Below are 18259 nucleotides of genomic sequence, written 5' to 3' on the forward strand. Positions count from 1 at the left end.
CCCTATTTACTTCAGAACTCCCTCCCCTCCCCCCCCCCCCCCCCATCCCTCTATTTCTGAAGAAGGATCGAGGCCCGAAACGTCAGCTTTCCTGCTCCTCTGATGCTGCTTGGCCTGCTGTGTTCATCCAGCTCCACACCTTGTCATCCCACCTTCCTGTGAGATATGTGTGACTTCAAACAATGTGACTTCCCTCTGATTCCACACAATGTGGAAGGCCGAAGGGTCTGTACTGCGCTGTAGTGTTCTGTGTTCTATGTTCTATGAAAGTAAAGTGAGATACAGCAAACGAGATGGCCACCTGTAAACCGAATTTATACCTGACTGAGGATCTAACCTGCTCCGTCTGCCTGTCTCTGATGGTGGAGCCGGTGTGGCTGCTCTGTGATCACAACTTCTGCAATGTGTGACTTCCCTCTGATTCCACACAAATTCCATTTGGCCAGGGTTCTTTGATACTATGGACAGCACAATGCTGCATTGATGTCCAGTGCAGTCAGTCAGTCAAAATTCACACAAAGACTGACCCTGTGATACCAGTGCTGTCATTCTGATTTCACGCAGTGACAATCCCTGTGGTATCTGTGCTGTAATTCTGACATACACACATTTTCTGTCCCTGTGATATGGTGCTTAAAGATGAAGTTCTTCCTGTGACAGTGACTGAGGGTGTATAACCAGAGGTTGCTAGGCCAAATCGGTGACTGTGGACACGTCTGTTTCATGTCTTTGCACTGTGTAATTGACAAGCAAGAAAACTAAATTGAGCCTTGACCAATGATATTGCTTGGGGCCTCTGACCCTTTGGAGAGGATGGATCAGGCAGTGAGATTCGACAATGAAACTTGAGAAATGATAGAGACATACAAAATGATCAGAGGATTAGATAGGGTGGACAGTTGAGAGCCTTTTTCCTCGGATGGTGATGGCTAGCATGAGAGGACATAGCTTTAAATTGAGGGGTGATAGATACAGGACAGATGTCAGAGGTAGGTTCTTTACTCAGAGAATAGTAAGGGTGTGGAATCCCCTGCCTGCAACAGTAGCAGAGTCACCAAGATTAAGGGCATTTAAATAGTCATCGGATAAACATATGGATGATAATGGAATAGTGTCAGTTCGATGGGCTTCAGTTCAGTTTCTCAGGTCGGTGCAACATCGAGGGCCGAAGGGTCTGTACTGCGCTGTAGTGTTCTGTGTTCTATGTTCTATGAAAGTAAAGTGAGATACAGCAAACGAGATGGCCACCTGTAAACCGAATTTATACCTGACTGAGGATCTAACCTGCTCCGTCTGCCTGTCTCTGATGGTGGAGCCGGTGTGGCTGCTCTGTGATCACAACTTCTGCAAGATCCTGTATCCGGAGGTGCTGGGGAAAACAAGGGGGAGATGGTGCTGTGCCCGGAATATTGCGCTGTCCTCCCCAGGAAAGGTCACATCGGTAACAGGGTGCCGGCTAATCTCTGTGAGACAGCCCAGCAGCTGGAGTTGAACCCGGGTCCTGAGGAGGAGCGGGCCTCTCACTGCCTGGAGCACGACGAGAAGCTGGAACTGTTCCCCGAGGACGACGTGGCTCTGATCTGGGTCATCTGCCGAGATTCATCCGCTCACTCAGGTCACAGCTTCCTGCCTGTAGCTGATGCAGTGGAAAAGATCAAGGTAAGGGAGCGCGAGAGAGAGAGAACAGTGACTCGCTGCTTGTGTGGAGCCATCGAGTCATACATCACAAAAACAGACCCTTCGGTCCAACCAGTCCAGGCCGAACATAATCCCAAATTAAACTAGTCCTGTCTGCCTGTTCTTTGGCCCATATCCCTCCAAACCTTTCCCATTTATGTACTAATCCAAATAACTTTTAAGCATTGTAATTGTACCAGCATCCACCACTTCCTCAGGAAGCAAACCTGCCTCTGTTTTAAAAAAAAAATGCCCCTCATGTCTTTAAAAATCTCTCTAACCTTAAAAGTATGCTCCCTGGTCTTGAAATCCCCCATCCCGGTGAAAAAACAAAGACCATTAACTCTACCCGTACCGCTCATTAGTTTATACATTTCCATCAGGCCGCCTCTCAACCTCCAGTGAAAAACGTCCCAGCCTGTCCAACCTTTCTCAAACTCCACATCCGACAATATCCTGGTAAATCTTTTCTGAACCCTCTGCAGCTTGATGATAACCTTCCTATAGCTGGGCGACCAGAACTGGACACAGTATTCTAGAAAAGGCCTAACCAATGTCCTGTAACAGCATAACATGACTTCACAACTCCTATACTTTTAGGACTGAGCAATGAAGGCTAGTGTGCCAAATGCCTTTTTAACCACCCTGTGTATATGTGACGCAAACTTCAAAGAATTATGCTGTTGCACCCCGAGGCCCCTCTGTTCGATAACACTACTCAGGACCCTACTATTAATTGTATAACAAGGTGTAGAGCTGGATGAACACACAAGCCAGGCAGCCAGTTCAAACCAGCGCCCTGAACATGATTGCTGGTGCTCAGTGTGAGGGACATGGTCAGATACTGTGGTTTGTGCATGTGTATGTGTGGGATGAGAGTTGTTTTAATTTGTTTAATGTGGAGGGAATAACAGATTTGTTACAGTGCAGAAGGAGGCCCGTCGGCACACTGAATGAGAATTGTGTCTCCTGTCTTTGCCCATAACACTGATATTGTTTCTATTTAAATAAACAATAAATGCCCTTGTAAATGCCCCAATTGAACTTCCCCTCTGCCATTGGCTGCTTTATTAACTGCACTCCCCTCCCTGCAATTGCACCTAAATTGGAAGGAGACTAATATACGGATGGGGGAATTTGCTAGAGCCACATGGGAGGATTTAAATTAGTGGGGTGCGAGGGGTAGGACCATGATAGACAGTGAGAAAAGAGATCAGTCTGAGGCTGGTAAAGTTGGGAAAAGGAGCAAGTCAAAGTCAAGACAGACAGGAGCAAAGTAGAGAATGATAAACTGCATTCATTTCAACGCAAAAGGCCTCACAGATCAGGCAGATGAACTCGGGAATAGTTGGGATCGTGGGACTGGGATATCATAACGATTGCAGAGACGTGTATGGGATGGACAGGACTGGCAGCTTAATATTCCGGGGTATAGATGCTATGGGTGTGGTGGCAGGCATGCAAGAGAGGAGAGGGAGTGGCATTTTTGATTAAGGATAACATTACAGCTGTACTTAGGGTGGATTTTCTGGGAGTACATCCAATGAAGTTATTTGGGTGGAACCAAGAAATAAGGAAGGGTTGATAGCCTTTTGGGAGTGCACTATAGATACCCCAATAGTCAGAGGGAAACTCAGAAACAAGTTTGTAAGGAGATTTCCGTTATCTGTAAGAATAATAGAGTAATTGCAGGGAATTTTAACATTCCAAACATAGACTGGGATCGCCATACTGTTAAGGGCATAGATAGAGAGGAATTTGTTAAGTGTGTACAGGAAAGTTGTTTTATTCAATATGTGGACGTATCGACTAGAGAAGGAGCAAAACTTGACCTACTTCTGGGAAATAAGGCAGGGCAAGTGACTGAGGTGTCAGTGGGGGAGCACTTTGGGGCCAGTGACCCTAATTTTTGAAATAGGAGTTTTGAAATAGTGATAGAAAAAGATAAACCTGATCTAAAAATTAAAATTCCAAATTGGACAAAGGCAAATTTTGACAGCATTTGGGAAGAACTTTCAAAGTTGATTGAACACATTCATTCTGAAGTAAAGAGGTGGCTGGAAAATGGGAAACCTTCAAAAATGAGATAAACAAGAGCCCAGAGACAATATGATAGCAACTACCATAGATGCTGGAGTCAGAGATAACACAGCAGGCCAGGTAGCATCAGAGCAACAGGAAAGCTGCAGTTTCGGGTCAGGCCCCTTCTTTAGAAATGTGAGTGCAGGTAGGCAATGGTCAGGATTGGTCACTGAGGTCCCCTACGCAGATGGCCTAAAAGCCCTATACCTCTTCCTGTCCCGCAGGCCCAACTAGTCCCTCTCCACCGACACCCTTGTCCGCTTAACTGAACTTGTCCTCATGCTTAACAACTTCTCCTTCAACTCCTTCCACTTCCTACAAACTAAGGGGGTGGCCATGGGCCACCACATGGGCCCGAGCTATGCCTGCCTCTCCATAGGATGCATAGAACAGTCCCTCCTCCCTAACTAGACTGGCACTATCCCCCACCTGTTCCTCCGCTATATCGATGACTATATCGGTGCTGCTTCGTGCTCCCACAAGGAGCTTGAACTGTTCATCAACTTTACTAACACCTTTCACCCCAACCTGAAATTTACTTGGACCATCTCCGGTACCTCCCACCCCTTCCTGTTTGCATCTCTTTTGACGACCTTGTAACCAACATTTATTTCAAAACCACAGACTCAAGCCTCCTGACGTGAAATGTCAGCTTTCCTGTTCCTCTGGTGCTGCCTAGCCTGCTGCCTTCCTCCAGCTCCACACTATGTTATCTCCAGAGACAGTACACTCATGTAATGGTGAAGGGTACAGTTGGTAGTTGTAGGGGATACTGGATGACTAGAGAAACTGAGGTTGTGGTCAAAACAAAGGAAGCATATGTCAGGTATAGACAGCAGCGATTGAGTGAATCTCTAGAAGCGTATAAGGGCAGTAGGATTATTCTCAGGAGGGCAAAAACCGGACATGAGATATAGCTTTGGCAAATAGCATCAAGGAGAATCCAAAGGGATTCTGCAAATACATGAATGACAAAAGATAACTGGGGAAAGAGTAGGGCCCCTTAAAGATCAAAAGGCTGCCTATGTGTGGAACTGCAGAAGATGGGTGAGATACTAAACTAATATTTTGCATCAGTGTATACTATGGAGAAGGATATGGAAGAAAGAGAACTTGGGGCATATTACAGAAGAGGAGGTGCTGGAGATCTTAAAACTCATAATTGTGGTTAAATCCCTGGGAGCTGATCAGTGTACCCCAGAACTTTGTGGGAAGCTGGGATGTGATTGCTGGGCCCCTTGCTGAGATATCAGTATCATTGGTAGCCATAGGTGAGGTGCCTGAAGACTGGAGACTGGCTAATGTGGTGCCATCATTTAAGGTAATTAGGAAAAGCCAAGGAACAGTCAACCAGTTAGCCTGACATCAGTGGTAGGAAAGTTGTTGGAGGGGATTCTGAGGATTAGGACTTCCATGTATTTGTAAAGACAAGGACTGATTAGGGATAGTCAACATGGCTTTGTGTATGGGAAATCGTGTTTCACGAGCTTGGTTCGGCCACATTTTAGAGTACTGTGTACAGTCCTGGTCGCCACATTACCAAAAGGATGTGGAAGATTTGGAGAGGGTGCAGAGGAGGTTCACTAGGATGTTGCCTGGTATGGAGAGCGCTAGCTATGAAGAGAGGTTGAGTAGATCAGGATTATTTTCATTGGAAAGACGGACATTGAGGGGGGACCTAATTGAGGTCTACAAAATCATGAGAGGTATAGACAGGGTGGATAGCAAGAAGCTTTTTCTCAGAGTGGGGGACTCAATTCCTAGGGGTCATGAGTTCAAAGTGAGAGGAGGAAAGTTTAAGGGAGATATGCGTGGAAAGCTCTTTACGCAGAGGGTGGTGGGTGCCTGGAACGCGTTGCCAGCGGAGGTGGTAGACGCAGACATGTTAGCGTCTTTTAAGATATATCTGGACAGGTACATGGATGGGCAGGGAGCAAATGGACACAGACCGTTAGAAAATAGGTGACAGGTTAGACAGAGGATTTCGATCGGCGCAGGCTTGGAGGGCCAAAGGGCCTGTTCCTGTGCTGTAGGTTTCTTTGTTCTTTGTTCTTTGAACTTGATTGAGTTTTTTGACAAAGTGGCAAAGAAGATTGTTGAGAGCAGAGCAATGGACGTGGTTTATACAGACTTCATTACATTCCGCATAGTAGGCTGGCTAGCAAGGTTAGATCACATGGAATAGAGGAAGAACTAACCATACACAAAATTGGCTTGAATGTAGGAGACAGAGGGAGGTGGTGGAGGGTTGCTTTTCAGACTGGAGGCCTGTGACCAATGGTGTGCCACAAGGCTAAGTGCTGGGTCCACCTCTTTTTGTCATTTTTGTCATGTCAGTGATTTGGATGTGAACATTTGGAGGTTTGGCTAGTAGGTTTGCAGCTGACACCAGTTTGGTGGTGTAACGGATAACCAAGAAGATTACCTCAGATCAGATGGTGAATGGGCCAAAGAGTGGCAGATGGAGTTTAATTTAGATAAATGTGAGGCATTGCATTTTGGTAAGACAAATCAGATGTATACACTTAATGGTAAGGTCCTTGGGAATGTAGCCAAATAAAGAGACCTTGGAGTGCAGGTTCCTAGTTCCTTGGAAGTGGAGTCACAGGTAGACAGAATAGTGAAGAAGGCATTTGGCACACTTACTTTTATTGGTCAGTGCATTGAGTATAGGAGTTGGAAAGTCATGTTGTGGCTGTACAGGATATTGGTTAGGCCACTTTTGGAATAATGCATTCAATTCTTGTCTCTCAGCTGTAGGAAAGATAAACTTGAAAGGGTTCAGAAAAGATTTACAAGGATGCTGCCAGGATTGGAGGTTTTGAGCAATGGGGAAGGGGGATGGGCTGGGGCTATTTTCATTGGAGCATCAGCGTCTGGGGAAAATTGGATAGGGTGAACAGTCAAGGTCTTGTCCCAGTGTAGAGGAGTCCAAAACTAAAGGAGACAGGTTTAAGGTGAGATTTAAAAGTGACTAAGAGGCAACTTTTTCATGCAGAAGGTGGTGCATATATGGAATAAACTGCCAGATGAAGTGGTGGAGGCGGCACAATAACAACATTTAAAAGGCATATGGATGGGTACATGAATAAGAAGTGTTTAGAGGCATATGTGCCCAATGGTAGCAGATAGAGTAGATTAATTTAGGAGTCTGGTCAGCATGGACAAGTTGGACCAAGGTGTCTGTTTCCAAGCTGTGCACCTAGAGTCATACAGATATACAGCACAGAAATATACCCTTTGGTCCAGCTCATCCGTGCCAACCAAATATCCTAAATCAATCTAGTCTTTTTTGATACCATTGGGCACATGTGTCTAATGTTTTAATAATATTTTATTATGTTGACCCTCATGTTGACCTTTGGAGAAACGCACCATAAACTCCTCCAGGCCAAAAACAACCACTCACCACAATGTTCCTGAATACCTTGAGTTTTCTGTTATTCCAGCCCCATTTATGTTATCACCATAACATATTCTAACCATATTTTATAGGTGCACCATAGTAAGCATGCTATTCGGATGCATGACAGCTTGGTATGGCAACTGCTCTCCCCAGGGCCATAAGAAACCACAGAGAGTTGTGAACCAGTCCATCACACAAGCCAACCTTCCATGCACTAACTCCATCTACACTTCTTGCTGACTTGGGAAAGCAAGCAACATCACTAAAGAACCCTCCCACCCTATTTACAGTCTCTCCCAACCTCTTCCATTGGGCAGAAGGTACAAAAGCTTAAACATGTGTACCAACAGTTTGCAGGACAGGTTCTTCCCCGCTGTTATTAGATTTCTGAATTGACCTCTCAAATTTCAAGTTTAATGTTGATTTCACTTTCTGTGTGCCTACTCTGCAGCCGTAACTTTGTACTCTTTGCTCTGTTCTATCACCCTGATGGACTTTATTTGGTATGATCTGCTTGCAAAACCAAACTTTTCATTGTACCTAGGTACATGTGACAACAGTAAATCAAACCATATTCCCCTGTGTGGCTTTATGTGCTTTTAACTCACTTTAAATACCACATTCCATGCATAGACAGACGACCAAATTTTAGCCTTGTGACATTTTCTCTTATTCTCATCCCACTGCAAATGTTACTAATTCTTTTTCCATTGCTTTCTGTCTCTTTTCCTATTCTTTTTGCCTCTTACTTTACCTCCTAAAACTTCCTGATTTGCTGTTAGTTTAAATCCTTCCAATTGCATGAGCTATCAGTATTACAAGAACATTTAAATCAGTTCTCTTCTGTTAAAGCCCAGTTGGACTGTGCAGTTTCCAGCTTGAGTGAATTGGTTATAACATTTGGAAAATCTAAAACCCTCCATCTTCTCTCCAGCAATACATTAATTTACGATATCCAGCATTTTGTGTATTCGCTATTATTTCTAATGGTTCTGGCAGTAATCCTGAGATTACAATGTTTGAAAAGACTGTTTTTATTTACACATGGGATGTGTGTGTCTCTGGCTGGGCCAGCATTTATTACCCATTCCTAGTTGCCTCTTAAAGTGTTGGAGAGCTGTCTTCTTGAACTGCTGCATCCCATGTGCTGTAGGTTGACCCACAATGCCATTAGGGAGGGAATTCCAGGATTTTTATCCAATGACAAAGAGGAAATAGTGATAAATTTCCAAGTCAGGATGGGGAGCGGTTTGGAGGGGAACTTGCAGGTAGTGTTGTTTCCACGTATCTGAAGCTTTTGTCCTTCCAGATGGAAGTGATCATCAGTTTGGAAGGTGCTGTCTGAGAATTATTGGTGAATTTCTGTGGTGCATCTTGTAGATAAGGCACACTGCTGCTGCTGAGTGTCGGTGGTAGAGGGACTAGATGTTTGTGGATGTGGTGCCAGTTAAATGGACTGCTTTGTCTGGATGGTGTCAAGCCTCTTGGAAGCTGTTGCAGCTGCAGTCATCCAGGCAAGTGGGGAGCATTCCATCACATTCCTGACTTGTGCCTTGAAGAAGGTGGGCAGGCTTTGGGGAGTCAGGAGGTGTGTTACTCACCGCCAATGTTCTAGGCCTGGTCTGCTCATGTAGCCATTCTAAGTGTGTAGGGTATGTTATTATTTGAACATGACTGCTTTAGCATCTGAGGAGTTGTGAATGCGCTGAACATTGAGCAGGCATTGGCAACCATCCCCACTTCTGACCTTTCCCCAGATGGGAGATCATTAAAGCAGCTAAAAGAACAGGAAGGGTCACCAACCCAAAACGTTAACTCTGATTTCTCTTCACAGATGCTGCCAGACCTGCCAAGCTTTTCCAGCAATTCTTGTTTTTGTTTTTGTTTCCCATTCTCCGCTGTTTCTTCCCAAATTATATTTTTAAAAATACTAATATTCTCTTGTATCTGTCCGGTTTGTGATATAAAAGTTGAAATTGCAAAGATTGATGATGAGATCTGATGCCATTTTTAGAATGAACTGAAAGAGATCTTAACTTCTGAGAAAATTGATATGCAAGTAATAAATGAATTCAAACAGAAACCGACAGAAGAGATTGCCAAGCTGGATGTAAGTGTTACTTCAGCTCCCTTTAAGCACAGCAACCCTTTAGCAACCTACCGTTTAAATGATTTTCTGTCACTTTCTTAGCAATTCACAGCACCCTTGGAGTAAGACATCTCTGCAAAGTTTGCCAAAATACATCAATACCTCAAAGGCAAAGAGAAGCATTTAATTGATCTGCTGAGGAGACAAAAGGAGAAAGATCTGCAACGATTGGAAGAGAATATGAAACAAATAAAGTAATTTGCTGCATTTGACCTGGTTGTGGACAATGAGCAGAATACTGGCACTTCCTTTCTCAAGGTGATTTTTTTTTTAAGGTAGCCCAATCTCTGAGTTTTTGCTCTTAGCGTACTATTTTACAACAGAGCTTAAACCCCATTACAATGATGCGTAACATCATCTTGGACAAAGAAGAGTCAGTCTGGATTGGGCTTGAAGTATGGGTGAGGCCACCCCGCACTGTTAGTGCCTCATATTGGCTGCTCAGAAGCTGGACCCTGAGCAAAGGCGAATTACTGAGCCTCCTGCAGTTCCCCTCAGTGTTTTCAATGTTGGCAAAGAACTGAGGTGATGAAAATAAACACTGAAACGGACACTGAGAACCCAGATAACATCTTCAAACACATGCATGTTGTGCTGGCTTCTCCCAGCTTGAGAGCAACATGTTGTCAGCAGTATAACTTTGATCTGTGTGCACAAATGTTAGCAGAGAGACATACAGCACAGACTCTTCGGTACAACTTGTCCATGCCGACCAGGTTTCCTTAACTGAACTAATCCCATCGGCCCATATCCCTATTAAAACGTTCCTATTCCTATACCCATCCAAATGCCTTTTAAATGTTGTAATTGTACCCACCTTCCTCTGGCAGCTCATTTCATACATGTACCACCCACTAATGAAAAAGTTGCCCCTCAGGCCCTTTTTAAATATTTTCCCTCTCACCTAGGCCCTCAAGCTTTGGACTCCCCTACTTGGGAAAAGGCCTTATCTATTCACCTTACCTGTGCCCCCTCACAATTTTATAAAACTCTGTATGGTCTCCCTCAGCCTCCAACAGTCCAGAGAAAACAGTCCTAGCCTATGTGACCTCTCCTTATAACTATCCAGTCCTGGCAACATCCTTGTATTTTTTTTAATGCATCCTTCCTATAACAAGGTAACCACAATTGTACACAGTATTCTAAAGTGACCTCACCAATGTCTTGTATAGCTGTGACATGATGTCACAAATTCTGTACTCTGACCAATGAAGGCAAGCATGCCAAATGTCTTCTTCACCACTTTGTCTCCCTGTGACATGACTTTCAAGGAACAATGTACAGATGTTACCGGAATTATGAACTCATTGATACCAGAACTCACTCTATGTTATCCAGTCAGAATGACTGAATGAGGGAGAGGTATTCATCTTGACCTTCCTCTCTCACCTTAATCCTCACTGGCTTTAATTCCTCAAGTCATCGCTAGATTACTATATTCAATCAGTCTCAAGTATTTCCAGTGGGGTTGCAGGGGCCATTGTTTGGGCTGTCTGCATTCAGATTTCCTCCCTATCCCCTTAATTTTAAATGAATGTGAAATGGAAGTTCAGTCCCACGTGGGTTACCCTGGCAGAAGAAATGTGTTTGGATTCATGAGACTAACCACCTGAGAACAGTCACATGTTGGAAAGGATCAATAAATTCTCAATTGAAAACTAAAAGATGGAGTAAATCAGAAACAATAGCAGAAATTGCTGGAAAAGCTCAGCAGGTCTGGCAGCATCTGCGAAGAGACAATCAGAGTTAACATTTTGGACCCAGTGACCCTTCCTCAGAACTCAGTAAATTCTCATTGTGTTGAGTAGCAGAGGAAAACCTGTCAAGTACAGTCAGGGATAATGGGATCCCTGGTGATCCCTGCTCTCTGACGAAGGGTCTAGGCCCAAAACGTCAGCTTTTGTGCTCCTGAGATGCTGCTTTGCCTGTTGTGTTTATCCAGCTCCACACTTTGTTATCTAAGTACAGTCAGGTTTGGGGTAGGGAAAAGAACAGGAAGTGGGGTAACTGATGTGATTATCACATCCAGACCCTGGTCAGTGAAACCTCCATCCAAAACCTTTCACATTTTCCTAGAAGTACTGAGTAATCTTTAATAAATAAAAATACAATCAAAATGTCATGATATATTTGTTAAAATGCTTCTAATTCTCTCTCTTGCAGAAATTGCAAAGAATGAAAGAGAAGTGAGTATCTTATGAAAACTCATATACAGTATTACACTTTGATCCTAGTTTGTGTCCAGTAGCAAGTGATTAAATTAATCCCACTTGAAAAGATACAAAGACAAAGTGAATGAATGGGCAATTTCAGAGAGCAGCAATGATGTGAACCTAATGGTGTTTGAGAGAGGGAAGTACATAGGATTTCAAAGTCCGTTACTATATGCAGTATGGAAGGAGCTGAAGCCAATCATTGCTCCAGGTAAGAAGTGGCATGGAGGAAGAGAGGGGTTGAAACGAAATGGTGAGATGGGGGGAGATATGGTCAAGCAAAGGGAAACAGAAAGGTAATGTAGCACAACAGCAGTTTGGGTAATGTTTGCAAACGTAGTGTGGCAGAATGGGTCGGAATGTAGCCATTTAAAAAAGCGTCAGCAGGTGAAACCAAAAATAAGGAATGAGTTCAAGGCCCTATCTCTGAATGCATGCAGCATTCATAACAAAAGGGATGAATTGCTAACATAGATGGAGATGAATATGCATGACCTGATAGGCATTGCAGTGACGTGGTTGGCTGTGAGAGTAGGCCACTCGGCTCTTCAACCCTGCTGTTCCATTCAGGGAGATCAGATTTCAATATCAACTCTACACTCCTGCATATCTTTGATAATCTTTCATCCCCTTAGTAATCAAGAATCCACTGACTTGTGCTTTAAAAATATTTAATGATTCTACATCCATTGCAATTTGAAGAAGGTAATTCCAAAGACTCGATCATTTGAGGAATAAAATAATGTTTATCAACCCTGTCTTAAATAGATGACCCTATATATTTAAAGTATGATCCTTAATCCCAGAAAAAAACATCCTTTTAACATCCACCCATTCATGTCCCCTTGGGATCTTAACTGGGCTCAATCAAACTAATATTCAAAATTGGATGCTGAATGTTGAAGGGCATTTGACATATCAGAATGACTTGAAGCTAGGAAAAGATGGTAGGCTATCTCTGTTAAATAAGAATGACATTAGTTCAGCACTGAAAGATTGAAAAATTGAAAGATCAAACTTTATGAAATGCAAGAGCTCAGTTATGGAAGTTGTTTACAGGCTTCCGAAACAGAAGTTACACTGTAAGACTGGGCATAGCGAAGAAATAAATGGGGTGTGTGAGTAATGCACTGCAAAAAGCATGGTGTAACTTAATCTACACGTAGTTTGAGAGAATCTGATTGTCAAAGTTGCCCCAGAAAATGTGTTTGTAGAGTATTTTCAGGACAACTTCTTGCAGCTGTAATTAAGGAGCAAGGCTTCCTAAAACAGGTAATGTACAATGGGACAGAATTAATCAATATCATCATGGCAAAGAAGCCTTTAGGTAATAGTAATCACAACATGACAAAACTACACCTTCAGTTTGCAAGAAAGAAGTTTGGGTGCAGGACAAATACTTTACATCAAAATAATGGTAATTATGAGGTACTAAGGCAGAACTTGTAAGGTGAAATAGGCAATTAGCTTAAAAGGTAAAAGCAAGACAATTAGAAACTATTCTGAAGTCTCACAAGGACAAATATGGCTTTGTGAAAGAAAATTTGCATTTAACTAACCTTCTAAAGTTTCTGATTAAGTAATGTTCACAGTGGATAGTGAGGAACTGGTAGATGTAGTGTGTTGGATTTCAAAAAGCTATTTGCTAAGGGATCACCTTAAAAATTGCTGCATGAATGAAAGCTTGGTTAACTAATTACAAGGAATGGATAAGGAAAACTGGAATTTTCACGTTTTGGCAAGCTGAAACTAGCAGAGGTAGACATCAGAATTGGCTCCTCAACTATTTACAACCTATGCTAAAAATTTGGATAAGGGGACTGAACGTGTGGTAGTCAGGTTCACTTTTCACACCAAGCTAGATAGGAGAATAGATTGTCGAAAGGAGGTGGAGAGTCTGCAAAACAATCTAGACAGGTGAAGAGAGTTGGGGGAAAAAGAACTAGCTGTTGAAGTTGTAGTTCAAGGTGATGTCGGTGGTAGCTATGATGTGGAGGTGCCGGTGTTAGACTGGGTTGAACAAGGTCAGGAATCACACAACACCAGGTTATAGTCCAACAGGTTTATTTGAAATCACAACCTTTTGAAGCCACTTCACCTGAAGAAGGAGCAGCGTTCCAAAAAATTGTGATTTCAAATAAACCTGTTGGACTATAACCTGGTGTTGTGTAACTTCTGTCAATTTTTAGCAGAACAGAAAAAGTGGTATGCTGCTATAGTGCATTAAGATTGCAGAACTTAGCATCCAGAGGGATATGGGATCCTGGTACAAGAATCACATAAAGTTTGTTTTCATGTACAGGAGGTGATATGAAATACAAATAGAATACTATGTACTTTAAGGGAAATATAAAAGTGAGTAAGCATCTGTGCCATATGTTGGTGAGACCACATCTTGGGTACTGTACACATTTCTGGTCTCCATATTTGAATAAAAGGTAAGATATAATTAATCCAGAAGTTATTCAGAGCAAACAAGGTGTAGAGCTGGATGAACACAGCAGGCCAAGCAGCATCAGAGGAGCAGGAACACTGACATTTCCGGCCTAGAACCTTGTTCAGGAAATTTATTCTGAAGAAGGTTCTACACCTGAAACATCACGATCCTGCTCCTCCGATGCTGCTTGGCCTGCTGTGTTCATCCAGCTCTACACCTTGTTATCTCAGATTCTCCAGCATCTGCAGTTCCTACTATCTCCTGAGGTTATTCAAAGCAGGTGCCCTTCCTGGGATGGAGGCCTTATGAGGAAAGGTTGAACTGTCAGGTTATATCTACTGGATTTTGGAAGAGTGAGAGGTGATCCTTTCGAGCATGTGCAATGCATACAATCATGTAGAAACCAGGAAAATGTTCCCTCTTGTGGGCAAGATTAAAATTAGGCGACATGTTTTACAAATAAGAGCTATCTCTTTAAGACAAAGATGAGAAAGGTTTCTTTCTCCCAAAGCATCATTATTGTGTGGAATTGTATTCCACAGAAAGTTGTGGAGACTATGTATTTCTTCGTCGGATTGAGGCTACAACTAGATCATGCCATGACTTTATTGAATTGTGGAGTAGGTTTGATGCCCCAAATGGCCTAGCCCTTCTCCTATATTCCTTAAAGCAGCACCTCTCTGTGTCGACTTTTTGTAGACTGCACACAGTATTCTGCCAAAACTGCACACAGTATTCGACATGTGGCCTTACCACATTCCTGTATAATTGCCACAAGATATCCTTGCTCCTGTACTCAAATCCTCTCACTCTGAAGGCCAACATACTCTTTGCCTTCTTGGCCCACTGCATTCCATTGACTGATGTACAAGGACACCCAGGTCTCTCTTAATGTATAGTCATTCAGGTAATAATCGAGCTTGCCATTTTCCATTTCCCAAAGTGGATAACCTCACGTTTATCCAACACTATATTGCCTTGGCAATGCGTTTGCCCACTCACTCGATCTATCCAAATCATGGTTAGGAATCGCTGCATCCTCCTCATAGCCTACCTTCCTACCCAGCTTTGCGCCATCAGCAAATCTGGGGATATTACATTTAGTTTTCTCATCTAAATCATTAGTGTATATTGTGATTAGCTGGAGTCCTGGCACTGATCCCTGCAGTACCCCACAATTCATGCCTGATATTCGGGAAAAGAACTATTTATTTCCACATAAAAACTGAAAGAACTTGGATACTGTAAATCAGAAACAAAAACAGAATGTGCTGGAAAAGCTGAGGAAGAGTCACTTTGACCCGAAACGTTAACTCTGATTTCTCTCCATGGATGCTGCCAGACCCGCTGAGCTTTCCCAACAATTTCTGTTTTCATTTCTGTTTATTTCTCCTCTCTGTTTCCTATCTGCTGACCAGTTTTCTATCCATTTCAATACACTACCCCCAATCCCAGAGCACTTCAATTTTATACGTTAGTCTGTACATGGGATCTTATCAAAAGCTTTCTGAAAGTCCAAATAAATCACACTCACTGGCTCCCCTTAGCAACTCTACAAGTTGCATGCTTGAAGAATTCCAGTAGATTTGTCTAGCATGATGTTGCTTTTGTAAATCCATGATGACTCTGTGTGATCTTGCCACTGTTTGCTGAGTAAAACTTAAATTACTTTAACTTTCTCTAGATGCAGCCTCCTTGACCCTGGACTCAAACACAGCGCATCCAGGCCTCATCCTGTCTGAAGACCGGACCAACATGAGACACAGTGACAGGGAATTATGGCTTCCTAACAATACAGAGAGATTCAACACGGTTCCATATGTCCTGGGATTGCAGGGATTCTCTTCCGGGAAAGATTCCTGGGAGGAGGAAGTCAGGGATAGGACTGAGTGGAATGTGGGTGTGGTTAGAAAGTCAGCCAGTCAGAAGGGAAACCTAACACTGGGTCCTAAGAATGGATACTGGACTGTGTTGCTGGCAACTAGTGAAAGTCCATTAGTGCCCCTGACTCCAAATGCAAAGCCCAGGACCGTCGGAGTTTACCAGGACTATGAGGGAGGACTGGTGAGATTTTACAATGCTGATGATATGTCCATTCTCTACACATTCACCAACACATTCACTGAGAAATACTTTCCTTTATTACCTCCTGGATTGTACAAAGCAGTACCAATGTTACCCCTCTTAAACTCTGTCATTTTGGACTGTAGATTCCTCACTTCTCGTCCGAGCAGAAAGAGATAGATTTGTGATGATAACCCCAACAAGGTGTGGGGAAGGGTTCAACTGACATTTCATGAAACATGATCTTGGGGCTGAGTAGAGAGTAGGTAAGCAGAGCAAAGCAACAAATGTTTTCCCAACATTTGCTGTGAGCCATGGAAGTGGGAATTAAACCCTTATCCCAAATTGTTCTTTCCCTCCAAGCAAGGTGCTGTGGGTAACTCACCACAAGTTACCTTTAATTTGGCTACTTATTAAGTAATCTCTCAAACAGTTGAGGACATAAATAATGATTTAAGCATTATAGCATGTAACAACTGAAATAAGACCCCACAAGGAGGCAAGTTAAGCCTCACAACTTAACTTGGCTATTACCAAAACTGACAGAAGTGGAATTTCTTCTGTCAGAGGGTTGTGAGTCTTTGGAACTCCTTGCCATAGAAAGCTGTGGAGGTAGAGTCTTTGTGTATAGTTGAGACTGAAATAGATAAATATTTGATCAGTCGGATATTCAAAGTTTGTGGGGTAAAGGCAGGAAAGTGGATGTGAGGAAGTCAGATCAGCCATAATCTATTGTAGCAGGCTTGAAGGGGCAGAAAGGCCTACTCCTGTTCCAATTTCTTATGTAAACCCTTCTGGATGGGCTGAAGCTGACCATCTCCCTGTTACCAACAGAGGTTCTGGGATGCAGGAAATGATTTTTACACCAGGGGTACTTTCATGTTGCAGATTATTTAAGTCTCTGAGTGCAGGAACCAGGCATCGCTACTGCCCACCCAACCATGACCTCAGAGATGTTGGTAACTGATGTTTTTACAAGGAGCATGGCCTCTGGACTGTTCCTCTGTCAGTGCTTCCAATGGATTGCTAGATTTTCTTTTTTGGAAGCCGGTTTAGGGGTGTTATTACACACCCCTGGAGCAAGTGGACTTGAACCTGGGCCTCTTGGATCACAGGTACAGACAGTGGAGTGATGACCCTAGCTGATCTCCCAGCAACACCGCTTAATGATCTGAGCCATTAATGTTCAATGCTGACACACTATTGTTTTCCATTGTTTTAATAAATGACACTTCTGACAAAAAAATCCAATAGATTAATAGTAAGTGTGCATGTGGAGGGGTATTTTCTACTTCTTTTATCAGTGCTTGGGGCATGAAATCAGATGAATCCAGTAAATTTAACTCACTCTTCATGTAACTGTACCCCTGGTGTAAAAATCATTTCCTGCATCCCAGAACCTCTGTTGGTGAAAGCGTAATGGTCAGTTTCAGCCTGTCAATGAGGGTTTACAAAGTAAATGTCTCTGAATCACAAAAGCACCAGTAGACATGTTGACAATATTTCCATTTTTTTAAAAAAATTAATTTGTGAAGAAACAGATTGGTACGCACAATTGAAAGAAGTGCATAATTCGATTTCGGGTTCCACATTATTTGCAGAGTTTTTAATGTGCAGAAAATGAAAGGACCTGCTTAAAGCTCCAATTCTCAGCCTTGCAGTCCTTGAGGGGACGACTTAGACCCATCTTTGAAGTAGACTTTGAGTGCGTGAAATTCCCAAATTTGATCATATGTTTCAAAGGGATTACAGTCAGGGAGCGGGGAGCAGGGATTGGTTGTGATCCCAATCTAAATTCAGTCACAGGGTTGTTAAAGGTGATACATATATGAGTCACATAAACTTAGCAGAAAGCACAGGTTTAAGGTATGAGTTCTGATGCAAGATCCCGGATATGGAACACTAAAGCTATTTTACTCTCTGCTGTTACTGCCCAGACCACTTTCCTGTTTTGATTTCAGATATCCAGCTTCTGCACTGTTTTGCCTGGGAACATAAGGAGGTATGGTTAGGGGAAACCATAGAATAGTTGGGTCTGGGAGAGAGAGATTGGTAAGTATTGCGGGAGACTTTTGATTTCAGGTCAAATATTACCTTTATATTTAGACATACCAAACTCTAGTGATAAACGATCTGTTAGCTCAGTTGGCAGGCTTAGTAGGAACTGCCGATGCTGGAGAGTCTGAGATAACATGGTGTGGAGCTGGATGAACACAGCCTGAAGAAGGGTC

General features: G+C 42.9%; 1 pseudogene; it reads left to right on the top strand.

The window, feature by feature from the left end:
- The first annotated feature begins 1210 nt into the window (after positions 1–1210).
- LOC125446647 (nuclear factor 7, ovary-like) lies at positions 1211–16393 on the top strand (annotated as a pseudogene).
- Positions 16394–18259: the final 1866 nt, after the last annotated feature.

This window comes from Stegostoma tigrinum, chromosome 34 (genome assembly GCF_030684315.1).
Source record: "Stegostoma tigrinum isolate sSteTig4 chromosome 34, sSteTig4.hap1, whole genome shotgun sequence".
NCBI lineage: Eukaryota > Metazoa > Chordata > Chondrichthyes > Orectolobiformes > Stegostomatidae > Stegostoma > Stegostoma tigrinum.